Source organism: Oncorhynchus keta, unplaced genomic scaffold, assembly GCF_023373465.1.
Source record: "Oncorhynchus keta strain PuntledgeMale-10-30-2019 unplaced genomic scaffold, Oket_V2 Un_contig_5217_pilon_pilon, whole genome shotgun sequence".
Classification (NCBI taxonomy): Eukaryota; Metazoa; Chordata; class Actinopteri; order Salmoniformes; family Salmonidae; genus Oncorhynchus; species Oncorhynchus keta.
The window spans coordinates 25,809-48,808 of NW_026288179.1; the positions used below are offsets into that span (position 1 = coordinate 25,809).

The window sequence follows — 23,000 nt, forward strand, 5'->3', positions numbered from 1 at the left end:
CCCCAGGAAGAGTAGCTGCTACACGTGGAACAGCTGATGAGGACCCAGACAGGAAGAGTAGCTGATGCACGTGGAACAGCTAATGAGGACCATAGGAAGAGTAGCTGCTACATGTGGAACAGCTAATGAGGACCATAGGAAGAGTAGCTGCTACATGTGGAACAGCTAATGAGGACCACAGGAAGAGTAGCTGCTACATGTGGAACAGCTAATGAGGACCATAGGAAGAGTAGCTGCTACACGTGGAACAGCTGATGAGGACCCCAGGAAGAGTAGCTGATGCACGTGGAACAGCTAATGAGGACCACAGGAAGAGTAGCTGCTACATGTGGAACAGCTAATGAGGACCATAGGAAGAGTAGCTGCTACACGTGGAACAGCTAATGAGGACCCCAGGAAGAGTAGCTGATGCACGTGGAACAGCTAATGAGGACCACAGGAAGAGTAGCTGCTACATGTGGAACAGCTAATGAGGACCATAGGAAGAGTAGCTGCTACACGTGGAACAGCTAATGAGGACCACAGGAAGAGTAGCTGCTACATGTGGAACAGCTAATGAGGACCACAGGAAGAGTAGCTGCTACATGTGGAACAGCTAATGAGGACCATAGGAAGAGTAGCTGATGCACGTGGAACAGCTAATGAGGACCACAGGAAGAGTAGCTGCTACATGTGGAACAGCTAATGAGGACCACAGGGAGAGTAGCTGCTGAACGTGGAACAACTAATGAGAACCACAGGAAGAGTAGCTGCTACACGTGGAACAGCTAATGAGGACCATAGGAAGAGTAGCTGATGCACATGGAACAGCTAATGAGGACCACAGGGAGAGTAGCTGCTGAACGTGGAACAACTAATGAGAACCACAGGAAGAGTAGCTGCTACATGTGGAACAGCTAATGAGGACCACAGGAAGAGTAGCTGCTGCACGTGGAACAGCTAATGAGGACCCCAGGAAGAGTAGCTGCTGAACGTGGAACAGCTAATAAGGACCACAGGAAGAGTAGCTGCTGAACGTGGAACAGCTGATGAGGACCCCAGGAAGAGTAGCTGCTGAACGTGGAACAGCTAATGAGGACCACAGGAAGAGTAGCTGCTACACGTGGAACAGCTAATGAGGACCACAGGAAGAGTAGCTGCTACACGTGGAACAGCTGATGAGGACCACAGGAAGAGTAGCTGCTACACGTGGAACAGCTGATGAGGACCCCAGGAAGAGTAGCTGCTGAACGTGGAACAGCTAATGAGGACCACAGGAAGAGTAGCTGCTGAACGTGGAACAACTAATGAGGACCACAGGAAGAGTAGCTGCTACACGTGGAACAGCTAATGAGGACCACAGGAAGAGTAGCTGCTACACGTGGAACAGCTAATGAGGACCACAGGAAGAGTAGCTGCTACACGTGGAACAGCTAATGAGGACCACAGGAAGAGTAGCTGCTGAACGTGGAACAGCTAATGAGGACCCCAGGAAGAGTAGCTGCTACACGTGGAACAGCTAATGAGGACCACAGGAAGAGTAGCTGCTACACGTGGAACAGCTGATGAGGACCCCAGGAAGAGTAGCTGCTGAACGTGGAACAGCTAATGAGGACCACAGGAAGAGTAGCTGCTACACGTGGAACAGCTAATGAGGACCACAGGAAGAGTAGCTGCTGCACGTGGAACAGCTAATGAGGACCACAGGAAGAGTAGCTGCTACACGTGGAACAGCTAATGAGGACCACAGGAAGAGTAGCTGCTACACGTGGAACAGCTAATGAGGACCACAGGAAGAGTAGCTGCTACACGTGGAACAGCTAATGAGGACCACAGGAAGAGTAGCTGCTACACGTGGAACAGCTAATGAGGACCACAGGAAGAGTAGCTGCTACACGTGGAACAACACACAAAGGACTGACAAATAAAAGACACATGTTTCTTGGAGAATGCCAATGTACAGGTAACTGCCAGAATAATGGAAACACTTGAGTAAATGAGGGATACAAAGTACATTGAAAGCAGGTGCTTCCACACAGGTGTGGTTCCTGATTTAATTAAGCAATTAACATAGTAATGGTAGCTTTTATGCTTTCCCATACAATGACAATGCCCCATACACATGTCACGGCTGGTCACTAAATGGTTGGATGAGCATGAAAAACGAAAAAAAAAACATGTGACCTGGCTGTTTCAGTCTCCAGATCTCAACCCAACTGAACACTTCTGGGAGATTGTGGAGCGTCACCTGAGACCAGCGTTTTCCAACCACCATCAACAAAAACACCAAACGATTGAAATTTCTGGTGGAAGAACGATGTCACATCCCTCCAATAGAACAATGTCACATCCCTCCAGTAGAATGATGTCACATCCCTCCAGTAGAATGATGTCACATCCCTCCAGTAGAATGATGTCACATCCCTCCAATAGAACAATGTCACATCCCTCCAATAGAATGATGTCACATCCCTCCAATAGAATGATGTCACATCCCTCCAGTAGAATGATGTCACATCCCTCCAATAGAACAATGTCACATCCCTCCAATAGAATGATGTCACATCCCTCCAATAGAATGATGTCACATCCTCCAATAGAATGATGTCACATCCCTCCAATAGAATGATGTCACATCCTCCAATAGAACAATGTCACATCCCTCCAATAGAACGATGTCACATCCCTCCAATAGAATGATGTCACATCCCTCCAATAGAATGATGTCACATCCCTCCAATAGAACAATGTCACATCCCTCCAATAGAACAATGTCACATCCTCCAATAGAATGATGTCTCATCCCTCCAATAGAACGATGTCACATCCCTCCAGTAGAACAATGTCACATCCCTCCAATAGAACGATGTCACATCCTCCAGTAGAATGATGTCACATCCTCCAATAGAATGATGTCACATCCTCCAGTAGAACAATGTCACATCCCTCCAATAGAACGATGTCACATCCCTCCAGTAGAATGATGTCACATCCCTCCAATAGAACGATGTCACATCCCTCCAATAGAACGATGTCACATCCCTCCAATAGAACGATGTCACATCCCTCCAATAGAACGATGTCACATCCCTCCAATAGAACGATGTCACATCCCTCCAATAGAACGATGTCACATCCCTCCAATAGAATGATGTCACATCCCTCCAATAGAATGATGTCACATCCCTCCAATAGAACGATGTCACATCCCTCCAATAGAATGATGTCACATCCCTCCAATAGAACGATGTCACATCCCTCCAATAGAATGATGTCACATCCCTCCAATAGAATGATGTCACATCCCTCCAATAGAACGATGTCACATCCCTCCAATAGAATGTCACATCCCTCCAATAGAACGATGTCACATCCTCCAATAGAACGATGTCACATCCCTCCAATAGAACGATGTCACATCCCTCCAATAGAACGATGTCACATCCCTCCAATAGAATGATGTCACATCCCTCCAATAGAACGATGTCACATCCTCCAATAGAATGATGTCTCATCCCTCCAATAGAACGATGTCTCATCCCTCCAATAGAACGATGTCTCATCCCTCCAATAGAACGATGTCACATCCCTCCAATAGAATGATGTCTCATCCCTCCAATAGAACGATGTCTCATCCCTCCAATAGAACGATGTCACATCCCTCCAGTAGAACGATGTCACATCCCTCCAATAGAATGATGTCACATCCTCCAATAGAACGATGTCACATCCCTCCAATAGAACGATGTCACATCCCTCCAGTAGAATGATGTCTCATCCTCCAATAGAACGATGTCTCATCCCTCCAATAGAACGATATCTCATCCTCCAATAGAACGATGTCTCATCCCTCCAATAGAACGATGTCTCATCCCTCCAATAGAACGATGTCTCATCCCTCCAATAGAACGATGTCACATCCTCCAATAGAACGATGTCTCATCCCTCCAATAGAACGATGTCTCATCCCTCCAATAGAACGATGTCACATCCCTCCAATAGAACGATGTCTCATCCCTCCAATAGAACGATGTCTCATCCCTCCAATAGAATGATGTCACATCCCTCCAGTAGAACGATGTCACATCCCTCCAATAGAATGATGTCACATCCTCCAATAGAACGATGTCACATCCTCCAATAGAGAGTTCCAGACACCTGTAATCTATGACGAGGTGCATTGAAGCTGTTCTGTCTGCTCGTAGTGAAAATGTTTTTGTTTTTCTTTATTTGGCAGTTGCCTGTATGTACTCTTAGCATAAATAAAGTTACGGTTCGTTGCCACCCACCTTGGCCCTTCTGGTCTTCTTGTCAGGCTTGGCGTAGTGGCCAGCGTAGGTACATGCTCCCAGAGTGTGGTAGGAGGGGTTAGTGAAACAACGACTGTAAAGACGTTGCTGATGGTAGGAGAGGAGTCTAGAGAGGAGAACAAAGCCTGTACACTGATGCCCTGCTCACCACGGAAACATCAGCTTGTAGCATAGGACTCTACACACACACAGTCACAGTCACATGGGCGAGCATCACACTCACAGTCACAGTCACATGGGCGAGCATCACACTCACAGTCACAGTCACATGGGCGAGCATCACAGTCACAGTCACAGGGGCGAGCATCACCCACACAGTCACAGTCACATGGGCGAGCATCACACTCACAGTCACAGTCACATGGGCGAGCATCACACTCACAGTCACAGTCACATGGGCGAGCATCACAGTCACAGTCACAGTCACAGTCACATGGGCGAGCATCACAGTCACATGGGCGAGCATCACAGTCACAGTCACAGTCACAGGGGCGAGCATCACAGTCACATGGGCGAGCACGCAAGCAAACGCAAAAACACACAGCTCCATCGGGACATTTTCAATACAAGGCTGGTAAAAACAGAGGTTTCATCAGAAAGCTGAGTTTTCTGAGAACACAAACAGGAAGAGAGAGGAGGATCTAGCTGGAAAGAGAGTTCAGTCAGATCACCCCTGAATTTAGTTTAGATCACCCCCAATTTCAGTCAGATCACCCACGAGGGCTGTGGAGAGGGACCACACTGTAAAGAGACAGTCCTGTAGAGAGGGACACACTGTAAAGAGACAGTCCTGTAGAGAGAGTCCACACTGTGAAGAGACAGTCCTGTAGAGAGGGACCACACTGTAAAGAGACAGTCCTGTAGAGAGGGACCACACTGTAAAGAGACAGTCCTGTAGAGAGAGACCACACTGTAAAGAGACAGTCCTGTAGAGAGAGTCCACACTGTAAAGAGACAGTCCTGTAGAGAGAGACCACACTGTAAAGAGACAGTCCTGTAGAGAGGGACACACTGTAAAGAGACAGTCCTGTAGAGAGGGACACACTGTAAAGAGACAGTCCTGTAGAGAGGGACCCACTGTAAAGAGACAGTCCTGTAGAGAGGGACACACTGTAAAGAGACAGTCCTGTAGATAGAGACCACACTGTAAAGAGACAGTCCTGTAGAGAGAGACACACTGTAAAGAGACAGTCCTGTAGAGAGGGACACACTGTAAAGAGACAGTCCTGTAGAGAGGGACACACTGTAAAGAGACAGTCCTGTAGAGAGGGACACACTGTAAAGAGACAGTCCTGGAGAGAGAGACCACACTGACTTAGTTAACATGACTAAGTGGTAGAGTCTGGAACGTCTCACTAAGTGGTAGAGTCTGGAGCGTCTCACTAAGTGGTAGAGTCTGGAACGTCTCACCAGAGAGGGAGTAACCCTGACTGACTTAGTTAACACGACTAAGTGGTAGAGTCTGGAGCGTCTCACCAGAGAGGGAGTAACCCTGACTGACTTAGTTAACACGACTAAGTGGTAGAGTCTGGAGCGTCTCACCAGAGAGGGAGTAACCCTGACTGACTTAGTTAACATGACTAAGTGGTAGAGTCTGGAGCGTCTCACCAGAGAGGGCGTAACCCTGACTGACTTAGTTAACACGACTAAGTGGTAGAGTCTGGAGCGTCTCACCAGAGAGGGAGTAACCCTGACTGACTTAGTTAACATGACTAAGTGGTAGAGTCTGGAGCGTCTCACCAGAGAGGGAGTAACCCTGGCTGACTTAGTTAACATGACTAAGTGGTAGAGTCTGGAGCGTCTCACCAGAGAGGGAGTAACCCTGACTGACTTAGTTAACATGACTAAGTGGTAGAGTCTGGAGCGTCTCACCAGAGAGGGAGTAACCCTGACTGACTTAGTTAACACGACTAAGTGGTAGAGTCTGGAGCGTCTCACCAGAGAGGGAGTAACCCTGACTGACTTAGTTAACACGACTAAGTGGTAGAGTCTGGAGCGTCTCACCAGAGAGGGAGTAACCCTGACTGACTTAGTTAACACGACTAAGTGGTAGAGTCTGGAGCGTCTCACCAGAGAGGGAGTAACCCTGACTGACTTAGTTAACACGACTAAGTGGTAGAGTCTGGAGAGTCTCACCAGAGAGGGAGTAACCCTGACTGACTTAGTTAACATGACTAAGTGGTAGAGTCTGGAGCGTCTCACCAGAGAGGGAGTAACCCTGACTGACTTAGTTAACACGACTAAGTGGTAGAGTCTGGAGAGTCTCACCAGAGAGGGAGTAACCCTGACTGACTTAGTTAACACGACTAAGTGGTAGAGTCTGGAGCGTCTCACCAGAGAGGGAGTAACCCTGACTGACTTAGTTAACACGACTAAGTGGTAGAGTCTGGAGCGTCTCACCAGAGAGGGAGTAACCCTGACTGACTTAGTTAACACGACTAAGTGGTAGAGTCTGGAGCGTCTCACCAGAGAGGGAGTAACCCTGACTGACTTAGTTAACACGACTAAGTGGTAGAGTCTGAAGCGTCTCACCAGAGAGGGAGTAACCCTGACTGACTTAGTTAACACGACTAAGTGGTAGAGTCTGGAGAGTCTCACCAGAGAGGGAGTAACCCTGACTGACTTAGTTAACACGACTAAGTGGTAGAGTCTGGAGAGTCTCACCAGAGAGGGAGTAACCCTGACTGACTTAGTTAACATGACTAAGTGGTAGAGTCTGGAGCGTCTCACCAGAGAGGGAGTAACCCTGACTGACTTAGTTAACACGACTAAGTGGTAGAGTCTGAAGCGTCTCACCAGAGAGGGAGTAACCCTGACTGACTTAGTTAACACGACTAAGTGGTAGAGTCTGGAGCATCTCACCAGAGAGGGAGTAACCCTGACTGACTTAGTTAACACGACTAAGTGGTAGAGTCTGGAGCGTCTCACCAGAGAGGGAGTAACCCTGACTGACTTAGTTAACATGACTAAGTGGTAGAGTCTGGAGCGTCTCACCAGAGAGGGAGTAACCCTGACTGACTTAGTTAACACGACTAAGTGGTAGAGTCTGGAGCGTCTCACCAGAGAGGGCGTAACCCTGACTGACTTAGTTAACATGACTAAGTGGTAGAGTCTGGAGCGTCTCACCAGAGAGGGAGTAACCCTGACTGACTTAGTTAACATGACTAAGTGGTAGAGTCTGGAGCGTCTCACCAGAGAGGGAGTAACCCTGACTGACTTAGTTAACATGACTAAGTGGTAGAGTCTGGAGCGTCTCACCAGAAGTGGTAGAGTCTGGAGCGTTAACTCACTAAGTGGTAGAGTCTGGAACGTCTCACCAGAGAGGGAGTAACCCTGACTGACTTAGTTAACACGACTAAGTGGTAGAGTCTGGAGCGTCTCACCAGAGGGAGTAACCCTGACTGACTTAGTTAACACGACTAAGTGGTAGAGTCTGGAGCGTCTCACCAGAGAGGGCGTAACCCTGGCTGCTGATCCTCAGGGCAGGGCTGTAGGACACACTGGGCATGTGCTGCCCTCCTTTCTCTCTCTGGTGATGCCGCCACCACACCACCACCCCCAACACGATCATGATGAAGAGGAGGAGGAAGATGATGCCCATGACAGCGCCCGTTGACTGGTGCTCTGATGCCAAGGCCGGGCTGATCTTAGTGTAAGGATTCAGCTCCTCCATCATCAGGGCAGCTGGAATAGAGAGGGGGAGCATATTTATACAAACACTAACACAGATCACCATTAATACACACAGAAACACCAGACCTGGATCAAATACTGTAATAAACACCAGACCTGGATCAAATACTGTAGTAAACACCAGACCTGGATCAAACACTGTAATAAACACCAGACCTGGATCAAATACTGTAGTAAACACCAGACCTGGATCAAATACTGTAATAAACACCAGACCTGGATCAAATACTGTAATAAACACCAGACCTGGATCAAATACTGTAGTAAACACCAGACCTGGATCAAACACTGTAATAAACACCAGACCTGGATCAAATACTGTAATAAACACCAGACCTGGATCAAATACTGTAGTAAACACCAGACCTGGATCAAATACTGTAATAAACACCAGACCTGGATCAAATACTGTAGTAAACACCAGACCTGGATCAAATACTGTAGTAAACACCAGACCTGGATCAAATACTGTAGTAAACACCAGACCTGGATCAAATACTGTAGTAAACACCAGACCTGGATCAAATACTGTAATAAACACCAGACCTGGATCAAATAATGTAATAAACACCAGACCTGGATCAAACACTGTAATAAACACCAGACCTGGATAAAATACTGTAATAAACACCAGACCAGGATCAAATACTGTAATAAACACCAGACCAGGATCAAATACTGTAGTAAACACCAGACCTGGATCAAATACTGTAATAAACACCAGACCTGGATCAAATACTGTAATAAACACCAGACCTGGATCAAATACTGTAATAAACACCAGACCTGGATCAAATACATACTGTAATAAACACCAGACCTGGATCAAATACTGTAATAAACACCAGACCTGGATCAAATAATGTAATAAACACCAGACCTGGATCAAACACTGTAATAAACACCAGACCTGGATAAAATACTGTAATAAACACCAGACCAGGATCAAATACTGTAATAAACACCAGACCAGGATCAAATACTGTAGTAAACACCAGACCTGGATCAAATACTGTAATAAACACCAGACCTGGATCAAATACTGTAATAAACACCAGACCTGGATCAAATACTGTAATAAACACCAGACCTGGATCAAATACTGTAATAAACACCAGATCTGGATCAAATACTGTAATAAACACCAGACCTGGATCAAATACTGTAATAAACACCAGACCTGGATCAAATACTGTAATAAACACCAGACCTGGATCAAATACTGTAATAAACACCAGACCTGGATCAAATACTGTAGTAAACACCAGACCTGGATCAAATACTGTAATAAACACCAGACCTGGATCAAATACTGTAATAAACACCAGACCTGGATCAAATACTGTAGTAAACACCAGACCTGGATCAAATACTGTAATAAACACCAGACCTGGATCAAATACTGTAGTAAACACCAGACCTGGATCAAATACTGTAGTAAACACCAGACCTGGATCAAATACTGTAATAAACACCAGACCTGGATCAAATACTGTAATAAACACCAGACCTGGATCAAATACTGTAATAAACACCAGACCTGGATCAAATACTGTAGTAAACACCAGACCTGGATCAAATACTGTAATAAACACCAGACCTGGATCAAATACTGTAGTAAACACCAGACCAGGATCAAATACATACTGTGATAAACAAATTCTCAGAACATGAGGTGTGCAGGGCATAGCTTGCCCAATATAATGGAACAAATAGCATAGTCACACACACACACAGACAGACAGACAGACAGACAGACAGACAGACAGACAGACAGACAGACAGATACACACACTCACACTCACACACACACACACACACACACACCTACCCTGGTCACAGCGGATGCCTTTGTATCCGATGCTGCAGTAGCAGGTTCCAGTCACATAGTCACAGGTGGCGTTGTTCATACACACACACAGCTGCTGACAGCCGTAGCCAAACGTACCAGGACGACACTCTGAGAGGAACAGGAAGAGTTAGGAGACAATATACACACACACACACACACATACACACACACACACACACACACATACACACACACACAGCTGCTGACAGCCGTAGCCAAACGTACCAGGACGACACTCTGAGAGGAACAGGAAGAGTTAGGAGACAATATACACACACACACACACACACACATACACACACACACACATACACACACACACAGCTGCTGACAGCCGTAGCCAAACGTACCAGGACGACACTCTGAGAGGAACAGGAAGAGTTAGGAGACAATATACACACACACACACACACATACACACACACACACATACACACACACACAGCTGCTGACAGCCGTAGCCAAACGTACCAGGACGACACTCTGAGAGGAACAGGAAGAGTTAGGAGACAATATACACACACACACACACACACACACACACACACACACACACACACACACACACACACAGCTGCTGACAGCCGTAGCCAAACGTACCAGGACGACACTCTGAGAGGAACAGGAAGAGTTAGGAGACAATACACACACACACACACACACACACACACACACACACACACAGTTATGGTTGAGATGGACTCACTGAGTTCACAGCTGTGTCCGATGAATCCGGTCCGACAGGAGCACTGGCCAGTGATGTGGTCACAGTCCGCTCCGTTCTGACACCGACACACCTCAGAGCAGTCGGTACCAAAGAACCCTGAACTACAACCTGGAGGACAGAGACACACACGTCACACACACACACACACACACACACACACACACACACACACACACACACACACACACACACACACACACACACACACACACACACACACACACACACACACACACACACACACACACACACACACTTCTGTAGACACACAACCCTCACAGTCCGCACCGAAAACATCTGACCCATAGCCTGACGATATAAACTATGACAAACACTACCATTACACCATGTCATGACACTGATCTACCACTAGGTGGTGTATGTCATAACACTGATCTACCACTAGGTGGTGTATGTCATGACAGTGATCTACCACTAGGTGGTGTATGTCATAACACTGATCTACCACTAGGTGGTGTATGTCATGACAGTGATCTACCACTAGGTGGTGTATGTCATGACAGTGATCTACCACTAGGTGGTGTATGTCATAACACTGATCTACCACTAGGTGGTGTATGTCTGTAGTTCATGTCATGACACTGATCTACCACTAGGTGGTGTATGTCATAACACTGATCTACCACTAGGTGGTGTATGTCTGTAGTTCATGTCATGACACTGATCTACCACTAGGTGGTGTATGTCATGACACTGATCTACCACTAGGTGGTGTATGTCATGACAGTGATCTACCACTAGGTGGTGTATGGCTGTAGTTCATGTCATGACAGTGATCTACCACTAGGTGGTGTATGTCATGACAGTGATCTACCACTAGGTGGTGTATGTCATAACACTGATCTACCACTAGGTGGTGTATGTCATGACAGTGATCTACCACTAGGTGGTGGCTGTAGTTCATGTCATGACAGTGATGACAGTGACCTACCACTAGGTGGTGTATGTCATGACACTGATCTACCACTAGGTGGTGCATGTCATGACACTGATCTACCACTAGGTGCAGTATGTGATGATGCTGATCTACCACTAGGTGGTGTATGTCATGACACTGATCTACCACTAGGTGGTGTATGTCATGACACTGATCTACCACTAGGTGGTGGCTGTAGTTATGTCATGACACTGATCTACCACTAGGTGGAGTATGTCATGATGCTGATCTACCACTAGGTGGTGTATGTCATAACACTGATCTACCACTCGGTGGTGTATGTCATGACAGTGATCTACCACTAGGTGATGTATGTCTGTAGGTCATGTCATGACACTGATCTACCACTAGGTGGTGTATGTCATGACAGTGATGACAGTGACCTACCACTAGGTGGTGTATGTCATGACACTGATCTACCACTAGGTGGTGTATGTCATAACACTGATCAACCACTAGGTGGTGTATGTTTGTGGTTCATATCAGGATACTGATCTACCACTAGGTGGTGTATGTCATGACAGTGATCTCCCACTAGGTGGTGTATGTCATGACAGTGGTCATCACTAGGTGGTGTATGTCTGTAGTTCATGTCATGACAGTGATCTCCCACTCGGTGGTGTATGTCATGACACAGATCTACCACTAGGTGGTGGTGTAGGTCTATGTTGACTCACGTTGTGTACAGTAGAGTCCGCTCCACCCTGCGCTGCAGCTACACTGTCCGTCTGTAGCGATGCACTGAGCCCCGTTGTGACAGTTACAGGTATGGATGCAGTCTGGACCCCACGCACCCTGGGGACACACTGTGGACAACACACACCTCACACTGTTAGACTTTAATACACACACACACACACACACACACACACACACACACACACACACACACACACACACACACACACACACACACACACACACACACACACCACTCTCTACCTCTCATGTCTAATAACACACCAACTAACAACCTCATGCTGACATGTCTCTCATGTCTCTCATGACCATAGCCCGTCTCTGACTGAAAATTAATGATTACATTTCATCAAAAGAGTGGACTGGAGAAGTAGCAGTGCCTCCATCTATCCGCTATCTAGCCTTAAATAACCCATGTCTCCATCAGTGAGTACTACAGTACAGTAGATCAGAGGACAGTCAGGAATACAGTGAGTACGACAGTAGATCCGAGGACAGTCTGGAATACAGTAGATCAGAGGACAGTCAGGAATACAGAGAGAGAGAGAGACAGAAAGAGAGAGACAGAAAGAGAGAGAGAGAGACCGAGAGAGTGAGAGCGAGAGAGAGAAAAAGAAAGAGAGAGAGCAAGAGAGAAAGAGTGAGACAGAGAGTAAAGACAGTAAAGTCATTGTGAACAGGGAGCCCCTACCTTTAGAGCAGTCCTCTCCGATCCATCCTGGGTAGCACTGACAGGATCCATCGATGGGGTTACAGGTCCCGTTGTTACTACACATACACAGCTCTGCACAGCCCTTCCCATACCTGCCACTGGGACACACTGACACACACACAGACAGGACACACACACACACACACACACACACACACACACACACACACACACACACACACACACACACACACACACACACACACACACACACACACACACACACACACACACACACACACACACACACACACACACACACACACACACACACACACACACACACACACACACACACACACACACACACACACACACACACACACACACACACACACACGTGAAGGTTAAACAAACATCCTGCTAAATGACATCCACTGACTGTTCCTGTACGTTTTTGTTGACAGAGGCGTCTGCTAAGTGCTATATAAATAAAAAGATATTGAAGAGGAGGAGGTCATGGCGTTTAAAGGGTTCATTTCTAATCCTCTAAAGAAGGGGATCTAGTGTGCTTCCTGAATGGCACTCTATTCCCTATACAGTACACAACTTTAGACCAGAGCTTTATGAGCCCTGGGCCAGTGATTTATTGAGCTTCTTCAATGATCCGTCTGTCCGGCCTGCAGTGCAGAGTAGAATGGTTAATGTAGGATAGCGTGAGGCCAGCATTAACACTGCAGCTTGACTGTGCATTTTTAATGACAATTAATATTTCACCTGCCCCCCCACTGTCCTCTCTTTCATTTAGGATTCCATTTGGACCCTATGGAACCTTGGAACAGAACCTTGGGCAGGCTATTCTTTCACCAGGAATTAACAGTGTTTTAACCTGCCGGGGGGGGGGGGACTCTGTTAGAACAAACTGATAAATTAATCTGAATGCTGAAAGAAAAGTTTATTTCGTTAGAGAAAAGAGGAGGACAAGGTGGAGGTGGATAAGGTCATAGGAGGAGGAAGAGGAGGAAGAAGAGAGGGAATTCTAACTGCCATCAAGGATATTTGGACTTGTCATTTCTTTCTCCTCTTACTCTTCACTAGTTCTATTTCAATGGGTTTAGCTGCTATCTTCCTCTGAAGGGCTCATCACTAGTTCTATTTCAATGGGTTTAGCTGCTATCTTCCTCTGAAGGGCTCTTCACTAGTTCTATTTCAATGGGTTTAGCTACTATCTTCCTCTGAAGGGCTCTTCACTAGTTCTATTTCAATGGGTTTAGCTGCTATCTTCCTCTGAAGGGCTCATCACTAGTTCTATTTCAATGGGTTTAGCTGCTATCTTCCTCTGAAGGGCTCTTCACTAGTTCTAGTTCAATGGGTTTAGCTGCTATCTTCCTCTGAAGGGCTCTTAACTAGTTATAGTTCAATGGGTTTAGCTGCTATCTTCCTCCGAAGGGCTTTTAACTAGTTCTAGTTCAATGGGTTTAGCTGCTATCTTCCTCTGAAGGGCTCTTCACTAGTTCTATTTCAATGGGTTTAGCTGCTATCTTCCTCCGAAGGGCTCTTCACTAGTTCTAGTTCAATGGGTTTAGCTGCTATCTTCCTCTGAAGGGCTCTTAACTAGTTCTAGTTCAATGGGTTTAGCTGCTATCTTCCTCCGAAGGGCTTTTTAACTAGTTCTAGTTCAATGGGTTTAGCTGCTATCTTCCTCTGAAGGGCTCTTCACTAGTTCTATTTCAATGGGTTTAGCTGCTATCTTCCTCCGAAGGGCTCTTCACTAGTTCTAGTTCAATGGGTTTAGCTGCTATCTTCCTCTGAAGGGCTCTTCACTAGTTCTATTTCAATGGGTTTAGCTGCTATCTTCCTCTGAAGGGCTCTTCACTAGTTCTATTTCAATGGGTTTAGCTGCTATCTTCCTCTGAAGGGCTCTTCACTAGTTCTAGTTCAATGGGTTTAGCTGCTATCTTCCTCTGAAGGGCTTTTCACTAGTTCTATTTCAATGGGTTTAGCTGCTATCTTCCACTGAAGGGCTCTTCACTAGTTCTATTTCAATGGGTTTAGCTGCTATCTTCCTCTGAAGGGCTCATCACTAGTTCTATTTCAATGGGTTTAGCTGCTATCTTCCTCTGAAGGGCTCTTCACTAGTTCTAGTTCAATGGGTTTAGCTGCTATCTTCCTCTGAAGGGCTCTTAACTAGTTATAGTTCAATGGGTTTAGCTGCTATCTTCCTCCGAAGGGCTTTTAACTAGTTCTAGTTCAATGGGTTTAGCTGCTATATTCCTCTGAAGGGCTCTTCACTAGTTCTATTTCAATGGGTTTAGCTGCTATCTTCCTCCGAAGGGCTCTTCACTAGTTCTAGTTCAATGGGTTTAGCTGCTATCTTCCTCTGAAGGGCTCTTAACTAGTTCTAGTTCAATGGGTTTAGCTGCTATCTTCCTCCGAAGGGCTTTTAACTAGTTCTAGTTCAATGGGTTTAGCTGCTATCTTCCTCTGAAGGGCTCTTCACTAGTTCTATTTCAATGGGTTTAGCTGCTATCTTCCTCCGAAGGGCTCTTCACTAGTTCTAGTTCAATGGGTTTAGCTGCTATCTTCCTCTGAAGGGCTCTTCACTAGTTCTATTTCAATGGGTTTAGCTGCTATCTTCCTCTGAAGGGCTCTTCACTAGTTCTATTTCAATGGGTTTAGCTGCTATCTTCCTCTGAAGGGCTCTTCACTAGTTCTAGTTCAATGGGTTTAGCTGCTATCTTCCTCTGAAGGGCTCTTCACTAGTTCTATTTCAATGGGTTTAGCTGCTATCTTCCTCTGAAGGGCTCTTCACTAGTTCTATTTCAATGGGTTTAGCTGCTATCGTCCTCTGAAGGTCTCTTAACTAGTTCTATTTCAATGGGTTTAGCTGCTATCTTCCACTGAAGGTCTCTTAACTAGTTCTATTTCAATGGGTTTAGCTGCTATCTTCCTCTGAAGGGCTTTTCACTAGTTCTATTTCAATGGGTTTAGCTGCTATCGTCCTCTGAAGGTCTCTTAACTAGTTCTATTTCAATGGGTTTAGCTACTATCTTCCTCTGAAGGGCTCTTCACTAGTTCTATTTCAATGGGTTTAGCTGCTATCGTCCTCTGAAGGTCTCTTAACTAGTTCTATTTCAATGGGTTTAGCTGCTATCTTCCACTGAAGGTCTCTTAACTAGTTCTATTTCAATGGGTTTAGCTGCTATCTTCCTCTGAAGGGCTTTTCACTAGTTCTATTTCAATGGGTTTAGCTACTATCTTCCTCTGAAGGGCTCATCACTAGTTCTATTTCAATGGGTTTAGCTGCTATCTTCCTCTGAAGGGCTCTTCACTAGTTCTATTTCAATGGGTTTAGCTGCTATCTTCCTCTGAAGGGCTCTTAACTAGTTATAGTTCAATGGGTTTAGCTGCTATCTTCCTCCGAAGGGCTTTTAACTAGTTCTAGTTCAATGGGTTTAGCTGCTATCTTCCTCTGAAGGGCTCTTCACTAGTTCTATTTCAATGGGTTTAGCTGCTATCTTCCTCCGAAGGGCTCTTCACTAGTTCTAGTTCAATGGGTTTAGCTGCTATCTTCCTCTGAAGGGCTCTTAACTAGTTCTAGTTCAATGGGTTTAGCTGCTATCTTCCTGGAAGGGCTTTTAACTAGTTCTAGTTCAATGGGTTTAGCTGCTATCTTCCTCTGAAGGGCTCTTCACTAGTTCTATTTCAATGGGTTTAGCTGCTATCTTCCTCCGAAGGGCTCTTCACTAGTTCTAGTTCAATGGGTTTAGCTGCTATCTTCCTCTGAAGGGCTCTTCACTAGTTCTATTTCAATGGGTTTAGCTGCTATCTTCCTCTGAAGGGCTCTTCACTAGTTCTATTTCAATGGGTTTAGCTGCTATCTTCCTCTGAAGGGCTCTTCACTAGTTCTAGTTCAATGGGTTTAGCTGCTATCTTCCTCTGAAGGGCTTTTCACTAGTTCTAGTTCAATGGGTTTAGCTGCTATCTTCCTCTGAAGGGCTCTTCACTAGTTCTATTTCAATGGGTTTAGCTGCTATCTTCCTCCGAAGGGCTCTTCACTAGTTCTAGTTCAATGGGTTTAGCTGCTATCTTCCTCTGAAGGGCTCTTAACTAGTTCTAGTTCAATGGGTTTAGCTGCTATCTTCCTCTGAAGGGCTTTTAACTAGTTCTAGTTCAATGGGTTTAGCTGCTATCTTCCTCTGAAGGGCTCTTCACTACCAGTTCTATTTCAATGGGTTTAGCTGCTATCTTCCTCTGAAGGGCTCTTCACTAGTTCTAGTTCAATGGGTTTAGCTGCTATCTTCCTCTGAAGGGCTCTTCACTAGTTCTATTTCAATGGGTTTAGCTGCTATCTTCCTCTGAAGGGCTCTTCACTAGTTCTATTTCAATGGGTTTAGCTGCTATCTTCCTCTGAAGGGCTCTTCACTAGTTCTAGTTCAATGGGTTTAGCTGCTATCTTCCTCTGAAGGGCTTTTCACTAGTTCTATTTCAATGGGTTTAGCTACTATCTTCCTCTGAAGGGCTCTTCACTAGTTCTATTTCAATGGGTTTAGCTGCTATCTTCCTCTGAAGGGCTCTTCACTAGTTCTAGTTCAATGGGTTTAGCTGCTATCTTCCTCTGAAGGGCTTTTCACTAGTTCTATTTCAATGGGTTTAGCTGCTATCTTCCACTGAAGGGCTCTTCACTAGTTCTATTTCAATGGGTTTAGCTGCTATCTTCCTCTGAAGGGCTCTTCACTAGTTCTATTTCAATGGGTTTAGCTGCTATCTTCCTCTGAAGGGCTCTTCACTAGTTCTATTTCAATGGGTTTAGCTGCTATCTTCCTCTGAAGGGCTCTTAACTAGTTATAGTTCAATGGGTTTAGCTGCTATCTTCCTCTGAAGGGCTTTTAACTAGTTCTAGTTCAATGGGTTTAGCTGCTATCTTCCTCTGAAGGGCTCTTCACTAGTTCTATTTCAATGGGTTTAGCTGCTATCTTCCCTCGAAGGGCTCTTCACTAGTTCTAGTTCAATGGGTTTAGCTGCTATCTTCCTCTGAAGGGCTCTTAACTAGTTCTAGTTCAATGGGTTTAGCTGCTATCTTCCTCCGAAGGGCTTTTAACTAGTTCTAGTTCAATGGGTTTAGCTGCTATCTTCCTCTGAAGGGCTCTTCACTAGTTCTATTTCAATGGGTTTAGCTGCTATCTTCCTCCGAAGGGCTCTTCACTAGTTCTATTTCAATGGGTTTAGCTGCTATCTTCCTCTGAAGGGCTCTTCACTAGTTCTATTTCAATGGGTTTAGCTGCTATCTTCCTCTGAAGGGCTCTTCACTAGTTCTATTTCAATGGGTTTAGCTGCTATCTTCCTCTGAAGGGCTCTTCACTAGTTCTATTTCAATGGGTTTAGCTGCTATCTTCCTCTGAAGGGCTCTTCACTAGTTCTATTTCAATGGGTTTAGCTGCTATCTTCCTCTGAAGGGCTCTTCACTAGTTCTATTTCAATGGGTTTAGCTGCTATCGTCCTCTGAAGGTCTCTTAACTAGTTCTATTTCAATGGGTTTAGCTGCTATCTTCCACTGAAGGTCTCTTAACTAGTTCTATTTCAATGGGTTTAGCTGCTATCTTCCTCTGAAGGGCTTTTCACTAGTTCTATTTCAATGGGTTTAGCTGCTATCTTCCTCTGAAGGTCTCTTAACTAGTTCTATTTCAATGGGTTTAGCTGCTATCTTCCTCTGAAGGGCTCTTCACTAGTTCTATTTCAATGGGTTTAGCTACTATCTTCCTCTGAAGGGCTCTTCACTAGTTCTATTTCAATGGGTTTAGCTGCTATCTTCCTCTGAAGGGCTCTTCACTAGTTCTATTTCAATGGGTTTAGCTGCTATCTTCCTCTGAAGGGCTCTTCACTAGTTCTATTTCAATGGGTTTAGCTGCTATCTTCCTCTGAAGAGCTCTTTCAAGCCCCTCAAACATGATGTTGTATCTGCATGTGAGCATTAGATTTAAATCCACAATTAATTTTCAAACGTTCATATTTCAACAGAAAGATTAGAACGTCCGAAAAGGTCTTGTATCGGACGAGAGACCACCGACGTAGACCTAAAAAGCCAAACATTTTCAGAGAGCAACTGCCCAGTGACCGAACTAGCCGTTAATTAAGGTCTTCTTGACAAACGAGCACCATTTATAAAATTCCTATTTTAAATAGTAGTCCTTATATTTATGAGACAGCGCTGGGAAGGGTGATGACATAACCCCTCTAGTAATTTAATAGGAAGGGCATGAAAGTGAATTCTATATCTGCCCATTGCCTCTTTCTAATTCATTTCTAATTTTATTATCAGGAAAAGTAATATGTATTTAAAATCTGGATGAGACTTTATAGAGTGGTGAGGAGGAGGAGTCTACCGTGGTGAGGAGGAGGAGTCTACCGTGGTGAGGAGGAGGAGTCTACCGTGGTGAGGAGGAGGAGTCTACCGTGGATGAGGAGGAGGAGTCTACCGTGGTGAGGAGGAGGAGTCTACCGTGGTGAGGAGGAGGAGTCTACCATGGTGAGGAGGAGGAGTCTACTGTAGTGAGGAGGAGGAGGCTACCCTGGTGAGGAGGAGTCTACCCTGGTGAGGAGGAGGAGTCTACCCTGGTGAGGAGGAGGAGGCTACCCTGGTGAGGAGGAGGAGTCTACTGTGGTGAGGAGGAGGCTACCCTGGTGAGGAGGAGTCTACCCTGGTGAGGAGGAGGAGGCAACCCTGGTGAGGAGGGAGGAGGCAACCCTGGTGAGGAGGAGGAGTCTACCCTGGTGAGGAGGAGGAGGCTACCCTGGTGAGGAGGAGACCCTGGTGAGGAAGAGGAGTCTACCCTGGTGAGAAGGAGGAGGCTACTCTGGTGAGGAGGAGTCTACCCTGTGAGGAGGAGGAGTGACTGTGGTGAGGAGGAGGAGACTACCCTGGTGAGGAGGAGGCTACCCTGGTGAGGAGGAGGAGTCTACCGTAGTGAGGAGGAGTGTACCGTAGTGAGGAGGAGAAGTCTACCCTGGTGAGGAGGAGGAGTCTACCCTGGTGAGAAGGAGGAGGCTACCCTGGTGAGGAGGAGTCTACCCTGGTGAGGAGGAGGAGTGTACTGTGGTGAGGAGGAGGAGGCTACCCTGGTGAGGAGGAGGAGGCTACCGTAGTGAGGAGGAGGAGTGTACCGTAGTGAGGAGGAGAAGTCTACCCTGGTGAGGAGGAGGAGTCTACCGTAGTGAGGAGGAGGAGTCTACCGTAGTGAGGAGGAGGAGTCTACCGTAGTGAGGAGGAGGAGGCAACCGTAGTGAGGAGGAGGAGTCTACCGTAGTGAGGAGGAGGAGTCTACCGTGGTGAGGAGGAGGAGTCTACCGTGGGGAGGAGGAGGAGTCTACTGTGGTGAGGAGGAGGAGGAGGCTACCCTGGTGAGGAGGAGGCGTCTACCCTGGTGAGGAGGAGGAGGCTACCCTGGTGTGGAGGAGTCTACCCTGGTGAGGAGGAGGAGTCTACCGTATTGAGGAGGAGTCTACCCTGGTGAGGAGGAGGAGTCTACCCTGGTGAGAAGGAGGAGGCTACCCTGAGGAAGAGTCTATCCTGGTGAGGAGGAGGAGTCTACTGTGGTGAGGAGGAGGAATCTACCCTGGTGAGGAGGAGGAGGCTACCCGTGGTGAGGAGGAGGAGTGTACCCTGGTGAGGAGGAGGAGTCTACCGTAGTGAGGAGGAGGAGTCTACCGTAGTGAGGAGGAGGAGTCTACCGTAGTGAGGAGGAGGAGGCAACCGTAGTGAGGAGGAGTCTACCGTAGTGAGGAGGAGGAGTCTACCGTGGTGAGGAGGAGGAGTCTACCGTGGTGAGGAGGAGGAGTCTACCGTGGTGAGGAGGAGGAGTCTACCGTGGTGAGGAGGAGGAGTCTACCGTAGTGAGGAGGAGGAGTCTACCGTAGTGAGGAGGAGGAGTCTACCGTAGTGAGGAGGAGGAGTCTACCGTAGTGAGGAGGAGGAGTCTACCGTAGTGAGGAGGAGGAGTCTACCGTAGTGAGGAGGAGGAGTCTACCGTAGTGAGGAGGAGGAGTCTACCATAGTGAGGAGGAGGAGTCTACCGTAGTGAGGAGGAGGAGTCTACTGTAGTGAGGAGGAGGAGTCTACCATGGTGAGGAGGAGGAGTCTACCGTGTTGAGGAGGAGGAGTCTAATGTAGTGAGGAGGAGGAATCTACCGTAGTGAGGAGGAGGAGTCTACCCTGTATGGAAGAGACTTCCCCATTCAGTTTCTGTATTCAGGTTCAATCAAACATCGTTTTAATCTTAGTTTTACTATTGACAGTTACAGCTGGTTTTGGGATTGTATGGATTCGCTCTCCTTAAATGTAAGTCATCTGATTTATTTGTTTCATAAGTCTCTGAATTGTTTAATCAAACGTTTTACCGCCAGCTCCTGATATCAGGGAATGAAAACTACAATCTGTCTCCTGAATTAGCCTAGTGGACCCGAGCTCGTTTACCCCGGTTTTCCCTAGCTAAACTAGGTGGCTAGCTGAACTGTGCTAGTTTTTGTCCTCATTGCCAAACGTCCTAAATAATGCACCCTCAACTTCAAACGTAAAAAACTACAATCGTATAACTAAGAAATTTGACGGAAAAAAACTGCGTATTGTTTAATTGTTTTGTTGAATAGTCAGGAGAGGTTTGAGGTATCTGTCATAAAACGACTAGGCATAGGGTCAGCTGGACGTTTCTGACTGGTTCTGCTTGTAACTGTGACAACGGGCAGCCACTTGGTTTGATGGGAAATGTAGTGATTTTTCCAACACAGACAGGTATGTACACAGTCTTGTACCCTTAACCTTCTTTAAACTGACTATCGTATTTGTTGATTAGACCAGAGTTTATTAATATAATGACACATCCAGGAGTCACGAGTTATCTGACATGAGAAAATAGCAACTCTACAGATCACAATGACTACAGATCACAATGACTACAGATCACAATGACTACAGATCACAATGGCTACAGATCATAATGGCTACAGATCACAATGACTACAGATCATAATGGCTACAGATCACAATGACTACAGATCACAATGGCTACAGATCACAATGACTACAGATCACAATGACTACAGATCACAATGGCTACAGATCACAATGACTACAGATCACAATGACTACAGATCACAATGACTACAGATCACAATGACTACAGATCACAATGACTACAGATCACAATGACTACAGATCATAATGACTACAGATCACAATGACTACAGATCACAATGACTACAGATCACAATGACTACAGATCACAATGACTACAGATCATAATGACTACAGATCACAATGACTACAGATCACAATGACTACAGATCACAATGACTACAGATCATAATGACTACAGATCACAATGGCTACAGATCACAATGACTACAGATCACAATGACTACAGATCACAATGACTACAGATCACAATGACTACAGATCACAATGACTACAGATCATAATGACTACAGATCACAATGACTACAGATCACAATGACTACAGATCACAATGACTACAGATCACAATGACTACAGATCACAATGACTACAGATCACAATGACTACAGATCGTAATGACTACAGATCACAATGACTACAGATCACAATGACTACAGATCACAATGACTACAGATCACAATGACTACAGATCACAATGACTACAGATCACAATGACTACAGATCGTAATGACTACAGATCACAATGACTACAGATCACAATGACTACATTAATCCGGACACAGAGGGTCACAATGACTACAGATCCTCCTCACCACTCTATAGCCTTTATTGCACTGTGGACCAGGCAGGGAAGGAACAGATCATGAACAGATCTAATGACTACAGATGACATGATCTACAGATCTCAACAGCTCAGATGTCATATTAACAGATCTATGTCAGAACAGATTTACAGATCATTAATAGATCTACAGTCCTATGACTACAGATCACTATGACTACAGATATTAACAGATCAATGCTACAGATCACAAGATCTATGCCCAATATTACCAGATCTATGTCATTTTAACAGATTTATGTCATATTACCAGATCTATGTCATATTACTACAGATCTATGTCAGATCACAATGGCTACAGATCTATGTCCATATTAACAG

At 45.8% G+C, this 23,000-nt stretch overlaps 1 pseudogene; it reads right to left on the reverse strand.

The window, feature by feature from the left end:
• Window positions 1–23,000, reverse strand: part of LOC127925176 (multiple epidermal growth factor-like domains protein 11) — a 77,225-nt pseudogene that overhangs the window by 19,322 nt on the left and 34,903 nt on the right.